A 19,146-nucleotide genomic window follows, 5' to 3' on the forward strand; every position below is an offset into this window, starting at 1 on the left:
TTAAAAGGCTAATTGATCATTAGAAAACCCTTTTGCAATTGTTAGCACAGCTGACAACTTTTCTGATTAAAGAAGCAATAAAACTGTCCTTCTTTAGACTAGTTGAGTATCTGGAGCATCAGCATTTGTTGGTTCGCTTACAGGCTCAAAACGGCTAGAAACAAAGAACATTCTTCTGAAACTCGTCAGTCTATTCTTGTTCTGGAAAATGAAGGCTATTCCATACGAGAAATTGACAAGAAACTGAAGATCTCGTACAACGCTGTGTACTACTCCCTTCAAAGAACAGCTCAAACCAGAATAGAAAGAACAGCTATAACCAGAATAGAAAGAGGAGTGGGAGGCCCCGGTGCACAACTGAGCAAGAGGACAAGTACATTAGTGTGTCTAATTTGAGTGGCCGACGCCTCACAAGTCCTCAACTGGCAGCTTCATTAAATAGTACCCGCAAAACACCAGTCTCAACATCAACAGTGAAGAGGCGACGCCGGGATGCTGCCCTTCAAGACAGAGTTGTAAAGAAAAAGCCATATCTCAGACTAGCCAATAAAAAATGAAGATGGGCAAAAGAAAACAGACACAGGACAGAGGAAGACTGGACCAATCTAAGTTTGAGGTATTTGGATCACAAAAAATAATATTCGTGAGATGCAGAATTTTTTTTTAAAGATGCGGGAGGAGTGCTTGACGCCACCTGTCAAACATGGTGGAGGCAATGTGATGGTCTGGGGGTGCTTTGGTGGTGGTAAAGTGGGAGATTTGTACAGGGTAAAAGGGGTCTTGAAGAAGGAAGGCTATCACTCCATTTTGCCATGCGATACCCTGTGGACGGCGCTTAATTGGAACCAATTTCCTCCTAAAACAGGACAATGACCCAAAGCACAGCTCCAAACTATGCAATAACAATTTAGGGAAGAAGCAGTCAGCTGGTATTCTGTCTATAATGGTGTGGCCAGCAGTCAACAGATCTCAACCCTTTGAGCTGTTGTGGGAGCAGTGGGAGCAGCTTGACCGTATGGTACGTAAGAAGTGCCCATCAAGCCAATCCAACTTGTGGGAGGTGCTTCAGGAAGAATGGGGTGAAATCTCTTCCGATTACCTCAACAAACTGACAACTAGAATACCAAAGGTCTGCAAGGCTGCAAATGGAGGATTCTTTGACGAAAGCAAAGTTTGAAGGACACAATTATTATTTCTAACCTTGTCAACGTCTTGACTATATTTGTCACGACTTCCGCCGAAGTCGGTTCCTCTCCTTGTTCGGGTGGCGTTCGGCGGTCGACGTCACCAGTCTTGTAGCCATCGCCGATCCACCTTTAATTTCCCATTTGTTTTGTCTTGTTTTCCCACACACACCTGGTTTACATTCCCTCATTGCTTGTCATGTATTTAACCCTCTGTTCCACCCATGTCTGTGTGTGAAATTGTTTGTTGTAAAGGGTTTGTGCACTCTGACTGGTTCGCAACGGGTTATTTTGTACCCATATGCCGTTGGTTTTGCATATTAAACTGCTCTGGTTTATTACCCAGTTCTACTCTTCTGCGACTGACTTCCCTGCAGCCAGTCACGCACCTTACAATATTTCCTATTCATTTTGCAACTAATTTCATGTATGTTTTCATGGAAAATAAGGACATTTCTAAGTGACCCCAAACACACTGAAATATGGATATTGGGTAAATAAAGTTATTCCATTGATTTTAATATTCACCACTGGTACATATGTCTACACACAAACACACAGATAAGCCACTAATCTAGCTTTTGATGGTGTTTGTGTGTAGGCGTATGCACCTCTGGTGTGCATGCACACACACACCAATAAGCAACTGATCTGTCCATCTTTTGATACTGTGTGTGCGGCAGTCATGGCTGCTTTAGTGATAAACCTCTTGCTGAGCAGAGGACTTGAGTGTTCCCTGGCGCCAGCTCCCTGCCTCGGGTTACAAAAGGGATATTTGGCAGTTTGGCACTGTTCAAGCAGTGTGTGTGTGCATGCATGTGTGCAAGGTGTGTGTGTCAGCATCATTACTTCCCTGGAAATTGCAACCCCTTAAACACATCTCACAGTCTCCGAGAGTCAAGGTATTGTATGCACCAGGAATTACTGGAAAGTCTGTACCACAATGCGTCACTAGCTTACAGTATATTACTCATCTAAGAGTAGTTTGATTGAACCCAATGAGTCCCACCGTCGCAACGTCGCGATTTAGGACTTCTAACCCCTTTTAAACATTGTTTGTTTGGGCTACATACTTCTGGGTTGTACCATTAGATTTGTCTATTTCTTCTGTATCCGTTACCAACCGTTAGTCTCTGTGATTAACGGGGGCTGAGCTATAACCGTGTTCGTGAATCCAGAAGGGGCCAGGGTCTTTTTTTACAAAAATGTTTTTAGAGTCAGAATGCTTTGGTCTACAAACTATTAAATGTTATCTATGAAAAGCTGAGACAAGTTTTGCTCTGATGCTCACAAACTACACAAGTCATTAGAAGGTAAGGGGTTCTTCCACATAGACAATCATAAGAAAGTGTATATAATGTAATAAGCTCACATAGTGGCTGTCAGAAACTCCAAACAGTTGTCACTCATATTTAAAATATCCAGTAATGCATATTGTTCTCTTTTTTCCAGTTTCAATTTTTTTTAAAGTTTCACACCAAATTCAATTTTAATATCATAAAAGTACAAACATATAGACCAGTATGTTCACAATATAAAAGAAAACACAAAAATACATAAAATCTGTCAATTAATATTCCTTTCACATACAATACATAGTAATTACCTTTCAGGCTGTTCTGTTACATATAACCGTATAAAGTTATTGTCAAAAGATCTACACAGATAAACTGTTTCATTACAAATAAATCAAACAATGAAAACTCAATGCCTGTTCTCTGACCAAAAGGTAATGCTAACTCTGAACAGTGCTATGCCATAGCAATGACATTTACACTTTCTCTACAAATATTAACTTTTAAATCCCAAACACAGAGTAACCTTTAGGAAGTCAGTGCAACATATATACAGTGCCGTCAGAAAGTTATATCACAACCATTGACTTTTTCCACATTTTGCTCTGTTACAGCCTGAATTTAAAAATGTATTTAATTGAGATTGTGTCATTGGAATACACAAAGAGGAATTTTGACATTTTTACAAATTAAAAATGAAAAGCTGAAATGTTTGAGTCAATGAATATTCAATATTCCCTTTGTTATGGCAAGCCTAAAAAAGTTCAGGAGTAAACATTTTCTTAACAATGAACAATACTGTAAGTTGCATGGACTTACTCTGTGTGCAATAATAGTGTTTAACATGATGAATTACCTAATTTCTGTACGCCCCAAATACAATTATCTGTAAGCTCCCTCAGTCGAACAGTGAATTTCAGACCCAGATTCTACCACAAAGACCAGGGAGGTTTTCCAATGCCTCGTAAAGAAGGGCACCTATTGGTAGATGAGTAAAAAAACAGACATTGAATATCCCTTTGAGCATGTTGAAGTTATTAATTACACTTTGGATGGTGTCTCAATACACCCAGCCACTACAAAGATACAGGCGTCCTTCCTAACTCAGTTGCCGGAGAGGAAGGAAACCACTCAGGGATTTCATCATGAGGCGAAAGGTGACTTTAAAACAGTTTAATGGCTGTGATAGGAGAAAACTGAGGATGGATCAAAAACATTGTAGTTACTCCACAATACTAACCTATATGACAGAATGGAAAGAAGGAAGCCTGTACAGAGTAAAAATATTCCAAAACATGCATCCTGTTTGCAATAAAGCACTAAAGTAAAACTGCAAAAAAATGTGGCAAAGAAGTTAAATTAATGTCCTGAATACAAAGTGTTATGTTTGGGGCAAATCCAACACAACACATCACTGAGTACAACTCTTCATATTTTCAAGCATGTTGTTGACTGTATCATGTTATGGGTATGCTTTTCATCGGCAAGGACTAAGGAGTTTTTTTTAGGATAAAAAGAAACGGAATACAGCTAAGCACAGGCAAAATCCTTGAGGAAAACCTGGTTCAGTCTGCTTTCCAACAGACCCTGGGAGACAAATTCACCTTTCAGCAGGACAATAACCTTAAACAAAATGCCAAATATACACTGGAGTTTCTTACCAAGACGACATTGAATGTTCCTGAGTGGCCTAGTTACAGGTTTGACATAAATCGGCTTAAAAATCTATGGCAAGACTTGAAAATTGCTGTCAATGTCACGTTCTGACCATAGTTCTTTTGTCTGTTCCTTGTTTTAGTGTTGGTCAGGACGTGAGCTGGGTGGGCATTCTATGTTGTGTGTCTAGTTTGTCTATTTCTATGTTTGGCCTGATATGGTTCTCAATCAGAGGCAGGTGTTAGTCATTGTCTCTGAATGGGAACCATATTTAGGTAGCCTGTTTTGTGTTGGGTTTTGTGGGTGGTTGTTTCTTGTCTTTGTGTCTATGCACCCGATAAGACTGTGTTCGGTTTTCACATTTATTGTTTTGTAGTTAGTTCATGTTAAGTGTCTCTTATTAAAGAACATGAACTCTAACCACGCTGCGTTTTGGTCCGCCTCTCCTTCCCAGGAAGAAAGCCGTTACAGAATCACCCACCACAACAGGACCAAGCGGCGTGGTGACAGGCAGCGGCAGCAGGAGCAGCGCAAGGAGCAATGGACATGGGATGACGTTTTGGACGGCAAGGGTTGCTACACATGGGAGGAGATGCTGGCGGGAAAGGATCGCCTCCCATAGGAACAGGTGGAGGCAGCTAGGAGAGCAGAGGCAGCCAGAGAGAGGAACCGGCGATACGAGGGAACACGGCTGGCAAGGAAGCCCAAGAGGCAGCCCCAAAAATGTATTGAGGGGAGGCACACAGGAAGTATGGCGAAGACAGGTAGGAGACATACGCCAAATTCCTGTGCTTACCGGGGAGCGAGAGAGACCGGACAGGCACGGTGTTATGCTGTGGAGCGCATGGTGTCCCCAGTGCGAGTGCATAGCCCGGTGCGGTACATACCAGCTCCTCGGATTGGCCGGGCTAGAGTGGGCATCGAGCCAGGTGCCATGAAGCTGGCTCTATGCATCTGGTCTCCAGTGCGTCTCCTTGGGCTGGCGTACATGGCACCAGCCTTGCGCATGGTGTCCCCGGTTCGCCTGCACAGCCCAGTGCGGGCTATTTCACCTCGCTGCACTGGCAGGGCGACCGGGAGCATTCAACCAGGTAAGGTTGGGCAGGCTCGGTGCTCAAGAGCTCCAGTGCACCTGCACGGTCCGGTCTATCCAGTACCACCTCCACGCATCAGCCCTCCGGTGGCAGCTCCCCGCACTCGGCCCTGAGGTGCATGTCCTCGGCCCAGTACCACCAGTGCCAGCACCACGCACCAGGCCTACAGTGTGCCTCGCCTGTCCAGAGCTGCTAGAGTCTCCCGTCTGTCCAGAGCTGCTAGAGTCTCTTGTCTGTCCAGAGCTGCTAGAGTCTCTTGTCTGTCCAGAGCTGCTAGAGTCTTGTCTGTCCAGAGCTGCTAGAGTCTCCCGTCTGTCCAGAGCTGCTAGAGTCTCCCGTCTGTCCAGAGCTGCTAGAGTCTTCCGTCTGTCCAGAGCTGCTAGAGTCTTCCGTCTGTCCAGAGCTGCTAGAGTCTCCCGTGTGTCCAGAACCGCCAGAGCCTCCAGTCTGCAAGGAGCCGCTAGAGCCTCCAGTCTGCAAGGAGCCGCCAGAGCCGACAGTTTGCAAGGAGCCGCCAGAGCCGCCAGTCAGCCAGGATCTTCCAGAGCCGCCAGTCAGCCAGGATGTTCCAGAGCCGCCAGTCAGCCAGGATCTTCCAGAGCCGCCAGTCAGCCAGGATGCCCCAGAGCCGCCAGTCAGCCAGGATCCCCGAGAGCCGCCAGTCAGCAAATTGTGACCAACATATGTTGTGTGTGTCACATGCTCCTTGACAAAAACAAGATAGCTCCTGACATTCCTACATATTTACAACTCGTTAACTTTCTTCCACACTTTAGGTCCTTTAGTACACATGGATGGGGAATTGGTAAGGAGGTGGGAAGTGGCAAGTTGTTCCCCATACTAGCAAATAAGGTGCACTATAAGCCCCTATTGAGTTGACTGTAAGATGTGTAGTGAAGGCTGACCTAGTGTATGGTATGTGAACATCTGTCCCTACTGGATCGTCTGACTTGTTCAGTGTGCGAGGCATTTAATGGGGAATTTATAGATCTCTCTTCAGTAACTGGTTCTTCACACTGTTCGTGTGAAAAGTGCGTGTTTACTGTGAACACTGAAGCTGTACCCGCTTTAAGTGTTACAGTTTCAGACAGTGGTTGAGTAGGCTACTTCGGCTATTTGATCATAATGTAGGCCTATCAGATTGGCCTACCATCAAAAAATGCATCCCATAACATTTTAACATGGAAATAGCTGTTCTATCATACAGCCAGTAGCAGCCAATGTGTGGTGTTCAGTGTAGGCCTACACTCCATGAGACTATTTTTTTTAAACATGCTGGGCTTGAAATGAACCTGTTTATACACTTGTCTTTCAGACAATGAGGTGACTGAAAATGTTGTTGTGTTTTTTTGTTGCAAGAACCTACTTTACAAAATAAAATGCATTATTATTCCCATAGCATTATTACAGTGAATCAGACAAATTATGCTACCCTCTGCCTATTGGCGATTTAGCTTCGGCAAGCCTGTTTTAAAATACAACACTGACCCCTTTAAGACAAAGAAAAGCTCTTTACACAAAATGTACATGTTTTCTGCTCTTGTAGGATGCAATCAGTCCCCCATTGTAGACTATAAATTATCAATAACTGAGCCAATAACTCACTAACTAGCAAAGGATATGAACAAATGTGCACACGTGGCTACATACAGCTCTCGCTTTGATCTCCAAACAAGCTCATCTATTCACGACCGATCATGCTATAAACACATTCCATTTCAAAGTGAATGGCACAGATCCATATACAGTTGAAGTCAGAAGTTTATATACACTTAGGTTGGAGTCATTAAAACTCATTTTTCAACCACTCCACAAATGTATTGTTAACAAACTATAGTTTTCGCAAGTCGGTTAGGACATCTACTTTGAGCATGACACAAGTCATTTTTCCAACAATTGTTTACAGACAGATTATTTCACTAATAATTCACTGTATCACAATTCCAGTGGGTCAGAAGTTTACATACACTAAATTGACTGTGCCTTTAAACAGCTTGGGAAATTCCAGAAAATGATGTCATGGCTTTAGAAGCTTCTGATAGGCTAATTGACATCATTGGAGTCAATTGGAGGTGTACCTGTGGATGTATTTCAAGGCCTACCTTCAAACTCAGGGCCACTTTGCTTGACATCATGGGAAAATCAAAAGAAATCAGCCAAGACCTCAGAAAAAAACAAGTACAAAAGTATCTATATCCACAGTAAAACAAGTCCTTTATCGACATAACCTGAAAGGCCGCTCCGCAAGGAAGAAGCCACTGCTCCAAAACCACCATAAAAAAGCCAGACTACGGTTTGCAATTGCACATGGGGACAAAGATCATACTTTTTGGAGAAATGACCACTGGTCTGATGAAACAAAAATAGAACTGTTTGGCCATAATGACCATTGTTATGTTTGGATGAAAAAGGCATGGGGGTGGCAGCATCATGTTGTGTGGGTGCTTTGCTGCAGGAGGGACTGGTGCACTTCACAAAATAAAACTGTAATATCTTACATTTACCCAGAGTTGCAGCTGAACGACGACATTAATGCAGCTGGTGGATTATACACTCTACCAGGTGCTAAGGGTAGGTAACAACATGTCCACCACGCTGATCCTCAACACGGGGGCCCCTCAGGGGTGCGTGCTCAGTCCCCTCCTGTATTCCCTGTTCACTCAAACACCATCATTGTTTGCTGATGACACAACAGTGGTAGGCCTGATCACCGACAACGATGAGACAGCCTATAGGGAGGAGGTCAGAGACCTGGCCGTGTGGTGCAAGGACAACAACCTCTCCCTCAACATGATCAAGACAAAGGAGATGATTGTGGACTACAGGAAAAGGAGGACTGAGCAAGCCCCATTCTCATTGACGGGGCTGTAGTGGAGCAGGTTGAGAGCTTCAAGTTCCTTTGCGTCCACATCACCAACAAACTAACATGGTCCAAGCACACCAAGACAATCATGAACAGGGCACGAAAAAACCTTTTCCCTCTCAGGAGACTGAAAGGATTTAGCATGGGTCCTCAGATCCTCAAAAGGTTTTACAGCTGCACCATCGAGAGCATCCTGACGGGTTGTATGGTATGGCCTGGTATGGCATTTGCTCGGCCTCCGACCGCAAGGCACTACAGACGGTAGTGCATCACTGGGGCCAAGGTTCCTGCTATCCAGGACCTCTGTACCAGGCGGTGTCAGGGGAAGGCCCTAAAAATTGTCAAAGACTCCAGCCACCCTAGTCATAGACTGTTCTCTCTGCTTCCGCACGGCAAGTGGTACCGGAGCGCCAAGTCTATGTTCAAGAGGCTGCTAAACAGCTTCTATCCCCAAGCCATAAGGGCTATCCAGACTATTTGCATTGCCCCCTGCCCCCCCTCCCCCTCTGGAACGCTACAGCTATTCTCTGTTGTTGTCTTTCCATAGTCACTTTAATAACTCTACCTACATGTACATATTACCTCAATTACCTCGACACTGGTGCCCCCGCACATTGACTCTGTACCGGAACCACTGTATATATTATTTACTGCTGCTCTTTAATCATTTGTTATTCTTATCTCTTACTTTTTTTAGGTATTTTCTTAAAACTGCATTTTTGGTTGAGGGCTTGTAGGTACGTAAGCATTTCACTGTATTCGGCACATGTGACAAATACATCTAGATTTGATTCATCCAGACAGGATGCTCTCAATTGTGCACCTGTAAAAGTTAGTGGGGGTTTCCGGTGACAAGACACATTTTTTCAGCCTCCTGAGGTTGAAGAGAGCCGCTGTTGCGCATTCTTCACCACACTGTCTGTGCGCATGGACCATTTCAGTTTGTCGGTGATATGTACACAGAGGAACTTAAAACTTTCCACCTTCTCCACTGCTGTCCCATCGATGTGGATATGGGGGTGCTCCCTTTGCTGTTTCCTGAAGTCCACGACCATCTCTTTTATTTTGCTGATATTAAGTGAGAGGTTATTTTTCGGACACCACAATTTTCATGTGCCTTAATAATAAACTTGTATGCCATCTGTAAATACGAATAAAATGGTTAAATTACGAGCCTTGTTGGTTAAGCCACAAAAAAGTGGCAACCTTCCCACTAGCCATGATTGGCTGAGATAATGATTGGGCTGGACATGCCAAGAGAGGAGTTCCGATTGGTCTGTGTTGGTAATCCTGCCGAACGCGTCTTTAAAAAAATGTATTGTTTGTGGAGCTGCATAAGTGTTGCCCTCCACTTTCTGGAGAGTCAAGTTTTGAAATCAGTGGAATTAGAGTATGATAGCTAAAGAGATGGAGAAAACACCAGTCTCCGGATTACATCTTCAAACTAAGGGCAACCATGATTATGTATACAGGTAAGATAGTCTAGCGTCAGCTAGCTACATTTTCAGATATTACACATTTTCTAATTTTGACAGAAAGTGGTTTCATTTCAAGCTAAAATGTACTGTTAGCTGGCTAGCTAACGTTAGCAGGCTGGCTCCCTAGCTGACATTATTATTTGTTTCCCAGAGTGGTTTGCTGTTCTAGTTAGAGCCTAATGTTAGCTTGCTAACATTGAACATGGTTGGTTAGCTCCCAGCACTGGCATTGTTGGCACTGTTCATTGTTGTTTAACTAGCTAAAGTTAGCTCGCTGGCTCGTTAGCTAACATTACGTGACGTGTGTGATCTTACACTTTGTTTACCTAGCTAGGTACATTGTTTACCTAGCTAGCTAGCTAGCTATATATCTTAAGCTAAAGTGTACTGTTAGCTAGCTAGCTAACGTTGGCTGGCTGGCTCCCTAGCTGATGTTATTATTAGTTTCCCAGAGCCGTTTGCTGTTCTAGTTAGAGCCTAATGTTAGCTTGCTAATATTGAACATGGTTGGTTAGCTCCCAGCACTGTGACATTGTTGGCATTGTTCAATGTAGTTTAACTAGCTAACATTACGTGACGTGTGTACAACACCCGTTGAATATGGCCGGTGTCAGTAAACGTCAGGCTGTTAGGCTGTTTTCATGTTATCCAGAGGTAAACAAATCATCGATCAGAGCGCCAGGTGTGAACTCTGAGAGCGAAATGAGATGGGTGGGGCTAAATCTTAAGAGGGTGTGAACGATGCTGAATGGGTGTAGACAAAGAAAAGCACTTCACTAGATAGCAAAACATTCAAAGGCGATTTTCTCAAAAGCTAATTTACAAGTTGATCAACTTTCAAAGCAGAATTAGTGACATACCATTTCGTAGCTCTGAATCTCCACTTTTATCTATCTAATCTAATAAAAAACACAATTTCAAATGTTGCTACATAAGATCGAATCCAGGTGGAGAGTCACATGTGGCAATGGTCTATTTGCATATAGGCCTACTGCAGCTCTGATTGGTTACGCCACATCAGTCTGTGTAGAGTTGGGCCTAAGTAGTGCCTGCCAATGCAATAGAATCCTATTCCAATGCTTTCTGCCTACAACAAAATCTCTTGCATAGTTTTTCATAGTTCAGTATGTTGCATTGAAATGGTCTAATATCGAGTTGATTTGATCACCATTCCCACAGTAAAGGGAAATGTTGATAGTGTTAACTAAGGGGGAAAACTCTAGAAAGTTAAGTGACGTTCAATCTCATGCTTCTCTGCATGGGCTGATATTTCTTCTGAAAAGCAGTCCCGGGGGAGTTGCACACCGGCACGCAGCTTAGAGGGATCGTTGGGTACTACTGAGTTCTCCATGAACTGGCATCAAGGTAGGTCTCTCATGGTAAGTGCTTTCTTCTCACTGCTCCTTTCTTCTCATAGGTATCATCAACCAGTAATGTGCACCTGAACCTTCTACTTTTTCAGAATCCGTAGTGTCACTGTTCTGAGTAGTGATTTTCTGTTCTTTCCCTTAGCAGGTTCTGTCCTCACTGGCTGTGGAGGTGAGTTACAGGTACGTTATTGACTTCAAGTAGCAGGTTCCGATGTAAAGTCTGTGTTCTGCCTTCACCTGTTTCGGGACATACCTTGTACACAGGATTGTCTCCAACTTGTTCCTTCTCAATGTAAGTTGTCTTCTCCCAGTATGACTGTAGTTTCCCAGGACCTCTTCGCTCACTGACAATCCGCACAAGCACACTGTCTCCTGGGTGAAGGGATACATCTCTCGTCTGTTTATCATAGTACCTCTTCTTTCTCGCGCTGGATTGCTTACTGTTCCCCGATGTGATCTTGTATGCCTCATACATTCTGTTGGCCTACAGGTCCACTGGCAGGGGTGGATGGCTGCCATATAGTAGGTAAAACTGAGAAAATCCAGTGGCTTCGTGTCTGGTGACACTGAATGCATGTATGATTTGGGTGAGATTGTCTTTCCACTCGCATTTCTCCATCTCTTCGAGTCTCCCACTTCTGAAAGCTGTTTTAGAGTCTTGAAGAGCTTGTTTTTGAACTTGTGTTCCTGATCAAACTTATACACTTGGAACTACGCTCACGGTAATCATAATACTTTGCCCCGAACCGCCACCCGTTGGGGGTAAGAAATAATGTATGTACGTGTTTGGATGTCTTCCTTTGTTGTTTATCTTTGTTGGACCCAGGCCTTCGTGGAAAGGGTTCCGTTGGCCTTCTCCCGAGCTCTTAAGTTGAAGGCTCTGATTGTCCACAAGAGGTCACAATGTCCTTCTTCTTAGTTAACCGTGGCTTGAATGCCTTGTACTGTAGTCTGAAGCAGACTAACGGAGTGGTGTTAACTTTCACTCCAAGAAAGAGGGGTCCTCTGAAGACAGCTCATCAGCCATGTTGATGATCCCCAGTGGGGTGATGAGAGCAGCGTAGTAGACAATGATTTGAAGAGAGTAACAGGATGATCCTATTCACTTTCTTAGTTATAGTACTTAGAACAGCTACTCAGCCGTAATATTGATTGTTAGAGAGGCTACATTGTCGTCCTCACCTCGTGTTGATTTTCAGAGTCGTAACCAATGGAGACCTAAGCTGCACCTTGGGTCCTTCTGGTCTGATATGTTAATTCTCAACTCATCCTTTGTACGCTCTGGTAAAATGGGGGTGTTTCCATCATGCTGACACGCTCTCTGAGCTCCCTCGGGCCTGGCTACTTACTGGGTCAACGTATCTTCAAAACTACAATCTCGTTAGAAAACTAAAATCACATTCCTATCTAAACAAAAATATTAACATCATCTTTGTTATTTCCTACACAACGTAAAGGATGAAAACCTGACATACACAGTGTGTATACTGTTCAAGTTACAAATATTTATATATATACACAAATATTTATATACAAATATTTATATTTTTATAAAAATTTGAATCACAAAATCGACATTAGTTTTCCATAAACCATCTCTCATCATTACCCACATTCGGGTCAACTAAGGGCAACTGTGGCATGGCATTTGGAATGCTTGAAATGCTTTCCCAACAGTCTTGAAGGAGTTCTCACATATGCTGAGCACTTACTATGGCGTATCACTGCAGAATGCTGTGGTAGTCATGCTGGTTAAGTGTGCCTTGAATTCTAAATAAATCACTGACAGTGTCACTAAAGCAAAAAAGCACCCCCACACCTCCTCCTCCATGCTTCATGGCTACTTTGACGTATCTCAAATATAAAATATATGTTGATTTGTTTAATACTTTTTTGGTTACTACATGATTCCATATGTGTTATTTCATAGTTTTGATGTCTTCACTATTATTGTACAATGTAGAGAAGAAAAACCTTTGAATGAGTAGGTGTGTCCAAACTTTTGACTGGTACTGTATATACTAGGCAGTGTCAGGCCCAAAAAATTGTCAAAGACTCCAGTCACCTAGGTCATAGACTGTTCTCTCTGCTACCGCAAGTCTAGGTCCAAATGGCTCTTAATAGTTTCTACCCCCAAGCCATAAGACTGCTGAACAATTAATCAAATGGCCACCCGGACTATTTACATTGACCCCCCCCCCTTTGTTTTTACACTGCTGCTACTTACTGTTTATTATCTGCACAAATTATTAACCTGCACAAATTACTAACCTGTACCCCCGCACATTGACTCGGTACCGGTATCCCTTGTAAATAGCCTCGTTATTGTTATTTTATTGTGTTACTTTTCATTAAATGTTTTACTTTAGTTTATTTAGTAAATATTTTCTTAACTATTTTCTTAAAACTGCATTGTTGGTTAAGGGCTTATAAGTAAGCATTTCACGGTAAGGTCTACTACACCTGTTGTATTCGGAGCATGTGACAAATAACATTTGATTTGATTGTTTTTTATGCAGATTTGAGAATATGCGCATTAATATCTGTCGCAAATTGGATGGAAACCTACCTTATGTCTTGGAGTGTGCAGTTATGATTTTGGAATGCTGTACATTTCATTCAAGGTTTACAAAATGCCATCATCTAATTTCCCCATCACTTTCCCTATGCCTATCCACTATTTAAACTTACAGGCCGCAAATCAAGGAAAGACGTTCTGATCTCATTGAAGCTGGGTCGGAATGTTTTCCTGCCTATCATGTAGACTGGTGTTGGGAGGACCACTGGTAGAAGTGTTAAAGCGATGTCACCTTGTGTTTCTGGAGAGAAGAATGTTTAGTGAATAACTTGATTGTTTCAGGTTAAAAATAAATGAGCATCTGAGACACCACCAGCAGGGTCAATTAAAACTATACCTGCACTTCAAAGAGAAGATATTGGGCCTGCTTTTCTCTGGGCTAACAAAGCAAAGTTGTTTGTCCTTGAAGACCGTGATCCAGTTATCAGTGAGTTTCCCCAGGCAGTTTAAATTGAGAAGTCTTGAGTAATCATTAGTAAAGCAGACAACAACTTTGTAAAAAAAACAACATAAAAAATAATATTTTTAAGAAACAACATGCATTGACAAAAACAATAGACAACTTCACATTTACATACGTATCAACAAACATCAATGACATCACACTTGCTCAGATCCACATGTTCCCACCATATCCACATGCAATGCTGTTTCTAATGCCTGTGAGACTCAAAATTGTGTTATGGTGAAACCAGACAAACAACTACTTTTCCATCACTAGTTATGGCTAACACATAACTATTGAAGTCCACCTGATTTATTTGATGTTGTCGTCACAATGAGTCGATAATGAAGGGGTCTGTGCTTTTACTGGTTTACTCTCCTCTGGTTCCTTCTCACTCAAACACCCACAGCCACACACAGCCCCTGAGCGCCACCCCCTTCTATTACAATGGTTGGATTTTCAAATCCAAACAATGAGAGTTCTCAAAAAAACATTTGAGAGAACCATTCAAACCCTGTCGTACAATTTATTAGCAAATATTGCAATAACAAACAGCCTCCTTTCCAGCCCAGTGTGGTCACAGCTCTCCCTGCACTGTGAGTCACGTGGGTCGCTTCAGCCAGGCTAGTTAATCACAGCAAACAGAATCAAATTCAAGTCTGTTTTTGTAAAATATTTAACCCACCATGCCTGGAGTATCCAGTAGACACGAATACTCTCAGACTGTCTTGGCCCCATTCTGTCTGGTACACTGAGCCCTCTGGATCATGGTCTCTTTCATGTACTCCGCAAACGTTGTTCAGCCACTTGGTCATCTGTGCTGCCCTCTCACATTTTACTCTGTTGTGAGCAGAAAGTATTAAATTAATTATAAATTCCTTTTAACAATCAGTTTTCAAAATATACAATCAATCTTTAAACATGTACCTGGCAAGACTCTGCTACTGCGCAAGCTTGTGTGTCTCTTGGTGTGTCCACAGTCCTATCTATTCATGTGTGTGTCCCGAGGACATCCTCTCGTTTATAAAAAGGTGGCTTTTACAGAATACTCACTGCATTTAACTTCAGGCTATAGTCGAGTCCTCCAACAGCAAGAGCGTTTCGTGTTCCATCTCTTCCACTGCAGAACGACAGATTTTTCAACTTGCTGGCCTGGGGATTCGAATCAATGATCTTAACCACTAGGCTTAACCACTAGGGGGGAGATCTTAAGGGATAGTTTCACTCACATTTCCAAATGAAATACTTTGAGGGAAGGGTTGATAAGATAGGTCAAATGGTTGCACAAAGGGGGTGGCAGTAGCTTTGAGATCAGAAAGGTAGGCCGATATTTGAACATCAGAACTGCCTGCAGGGAAATCTGCAGGGAGTGATCTGTCAGCCAGTTTACCAGCTACAATATCTCTGTATACTTCTGCTGTTGTGCCCTTGAGTAAGGCACTTTACCCCTAAGAGTCCATGAGCTCCTCCCAGGCTGTGATGTGTGTGTTGTGTGTCAGGTTGGTCACTGTGACAGAACATCTGTGCAAATTACCAATAAAACAAGTATGGTAAAATGTAGGCCAGACTATCTATGGTAGCTGTGCATGTAATGTATCTAGTCCCAAAAGTGGCTGCATGGTTCTAAGAGTCTACAGTGAAGTTAAGTCTTTCAAGTATCCATTAAGGTTGTACTTTTGGTTATCAATGACAATGTGGAAGGATGTTTTACACAGGGTCAATGAAAATCTGTGTTTTTTTCACCCCCAAAGCTCTGTCCCAACTCTCAAAATGGAATTTCTAAATTTTACTTACCATCAAACTTTGTAATGAAAGAGGCCAGGTTCCACTCATTCAGGGTATCTTTACAAAGCTGTCCATTCACTGTCCTTGACTCTGCATTTAAGAACAGAAATAAAGAAATGTTAGAAACATAGCTAGCTAGCTACACTAACTTGGCTACATTAAATTGAAGTTAAGCTAACGTTAGGTAGCTAACATTAGTTAACAGAAATGGTATCGATCCTCCTCAACTCCACAAGTCCTACTAAAGCCACTGTCAGAAACCATTGAAAAATAGTACAGTAACACTAGCTAACTCAATCACCATGCAAGCATGAGATAAGATTAGGTTGGACAATAGAACAAGTCCAAATTCATCCAAGGCTGAAAAATGGCAAAAGGACATTGGCTAAGCTAGCGCGAGCCCATAGCAAATTAATGGAAACAAACGTTCGCAGAGCCTTTTCTGACTGGAGTGATGCTTAGAATTCCATTTCCAGTGTTTATATACAGTTGAAGTCAGACGTTTACATACACTTTACCCAAATACATTAAAACCCAGTTTTTCACAATTTATTACATTTAATCAGAGTAAAAATTCCCTGTCTTAGGTCTGTTAGGATCACCACTTTATTTTAAGAATATGAAATGTCAGAATTATATTAGAGAGAATGATTTATTTCAGCTTTTATTTCTTTCCTCACATTCCCAGTGGGTCATAAGTTTATATACACTCAATTAGTATTATGCAGCATTGCCTTTAAATTGTTTAACTTGGGTCAAACGTTTTGGGTAGCCTTCCACAAGCTTCCCACAATAAATTGCACACATTTTTTCAGTTCTGCCCACAAAATATATATGGGATTGAGGTCAGGGCTTTGTGATGGCCACTCCTTGGTCAGGTCAGGGCTTTGTGATGGACATCCCTTGTCTTTGTTGTCCTTAAGCCATTTTGCCACAACTTTAGAAGTATGCTTGGGGTCATTGTCCATTTGGAAGACTGATGTCTTGAGATGTTTCTTCAATATATCCACATAATTACCCTACCTGATGATGCCATCTATTTTGTGAAGTGCACCAGTCCCTCCTTCAGCAAAGCACCCCCACAACATGACAAATGGAAAATGAAAAGTGGATTTGCGATGGCGTTCCGAATGCGGCGATCGACATCACCGACCTTGTAGCCGGTGACTATCCACTTTTCATTTTCGATCCACTTTTCATTTTCCATTTGTTTTGTCTTTGTTTTACACACCTGGTTTCAATTCCCCAATTACATGTTCATTATTTAACCCTCTGTTTTCCCCACGGTTTTTGTGCGTGATTGTTTTATGTATGTTCGGTCTGTTATTGTGGGCTCGGTATTTCGACATGTTATTGGAATATTTGAGTAAAGTTACTTGTTACTCATCTGCTGTCCTGCGCCCGACTCCTGTGCACCAGCTACACCTAGACCACTACAGAATCACGCACCCAAAAATTGGAGTCAGCAGGAGCAGACAACCCCTATTTGGCGATCAAGGAGCACGTCCAGCAGCATGCGACTATGTTGCAACGTCTCGGCACCGCCATGGATCGCGTGCTGCAGACGATGGACCGTTGGGAGGCAGGAGGAGTTCTTCCAGCACCTCCACCCCTACCCCAATGACCTCCACCCACCGAGCTGAGGCAATGACGCTTTTGGTCACCTGAGGGCTCTGTTTACCTCGGCTCACGTGCTGGCTCACCCAGATCCCTCTTTAGCGTTCATAGTGGAGGTGGACACGTCCGAGGCTGGGATAGGAGCTGTGTTCTCTCAGCGCTCTGGTACACACTACAACAGACACCACTGTTCACCCCTCCTTCACCCGGTCCCAGTGGGATTCGGCTCGCGCTCCAGAGGGAGTATGTTGGGACGGCTGCTGGATGCAAGTTGTACCTACTCCAGCTGGAACTCTACCTGGCGACCGTCCACCCTGCTCCTTCGGGACGTGAACGCGTGTCCGCCCTCGTCTCCTGTCTCTCAGGGAAAGCCCTGGAGTGGGCCAACGCCGTATGGGAGGAAGGAGAAGCTGTGATGGACCATTACGTGGAGTTCACCCGCAGCTTTCAGGCAGTTTTCGACTGTTTTCGACAGTTTGACAGTTTTTTGGGAAGTCCAGACCAGGTCTCCACCGTGCGCATCCCCTCTGAATATGCCGATTTGGCTCAGGCCTTCTGTAAGAAGACAGCGGCTATGGAAACATATGTATCCGAATCCCTGGGGAAAGTGTACACCCTCCACTTCACCTGCCTCCTCGAAGTTTTATTTTTGTGAAGAAGAAGGATGGAGGTCTGCGCCTGTGCAGTGACTATCGAGGTATCAACCAAATCATTGTGAACTACAGCTAACCGCTGTCTCTCATAGCCAGTACGATAGAGTCAATGCACGGGGCGCGCTTCCTCACAAAATTGGATCTTAGGAGCGCTTACAACCTGGTGCTTATCCAGGAGGGGGACGAGTAGAAGATGGAATTTAGTACCACCTCAGGGCACTATGAGTACCTCGTCATGCCATACGGGTTGATGAATGCTCCATCAGTCTTCCAGGCCTTTGTAGACAAGATTTTCCGGGACCTGCACGGGCAGGGTGTAGTGGTGTATATCGATGACATTCTGATATACTTCGCTACATGCGCCGAGCATGTGTCCCTTGTGCGCAGGGTGCTTGGTCGACTGTTGGAGCATGACCTGTACATCAAGGCTGAGAAATGTTTGTTCTTCCAACAGTCCGTCTCCTTCCTGGGGTACCGCATTTCCACTTCAGGGGTGGAGATGGAGAGTGACCGCATTTCAGCCATGTGTAATTGGCCGACTCCCACCACGGTAAAGGAAGTGCAGCGGTTTCTAGGCTTTGCCAACTACTACCGGAGGTTTATCCGGGGCATTGGTCAGGTAGCGGCTCCCATTACCTCACTGCTGAAGGGGGGACCGGTGCGACTGCATTGGTCAGCTGAGGCAATGACGCTTTTGGTCACCTGAGGGCTCTGTTTACCTCGGCTCACGTGCTGGCTCACCCAGATCCCTCTTTAGCGTTCATAGTGGAGGTGGACACGTCCGAGGCTGGGATAGGAGCTGTGTTCTCTCAGCGCTCTGGTACACCGAGCGAAACTATGATGTGGGGGACTGGGAGCTGTTGGCTGTTGTCAAGGCTCTGAAGTCGTGGCGACATTGGCTTGAGGGGGCTAAACACCCTTTTCTAATCTGGACTGACCACCGTAATCTGGAGTACATCTGGGCGGCGAGGAGACTGAACCCTCGCCAGGCAAGGTGGGCCATGTTCTTTACCCGTTTTGTTTTCACACTGTCCTACAGACCAGGTTCCCAGAACGCTAAGGCAGACACACTGTCCCAGAAGTATAACAAAGAGGAGAAGTCCATAGATCACACTCCCATACTTTCGG

General features: G+C 43.7%; 1 long non-coding RNA gene across 1 annotated transcript; it reads right to left on the reverse strand.

Annotated features, from left to right (window-relative positions):
* Positions 1-10,524: 10,524 nt before the first annotated feature.
* Positions 10,525-17,315, reverse strand: LOC149972013 (uncharacterized). The gene is made up of 3 exons (XR_016491524.1): positions 15,758-17,315; positions 15,017-15,115; positions 10,525-14,803 (listed from the first exon to the last, which is right to left on the reverse strand). It is a non-coding gene; the product is annotated as an uncharacterized LOC149972013 (long non-coding RNA).
* Positions 17,316-19,146: the final 1,831 nt, after the last annotated feature.

The sequence above is a fragment of the Oncorhynchus mykiss genome, chromosome 25, assembly GCF_057628025.1.
Source record: "Oncorhynchus mykiss isolate SJ-2025 chromosome 25, ASM5762802v1, whole genome shotgun sequence".
In the NCBI taxonomy this organism is placed as follows: Eukaryota; Metazoa; Chordata; class Actinopteri; order Salmoniformes; family Salmonidae; genus Oncorhynchus; species Oncorhynchus mykiss.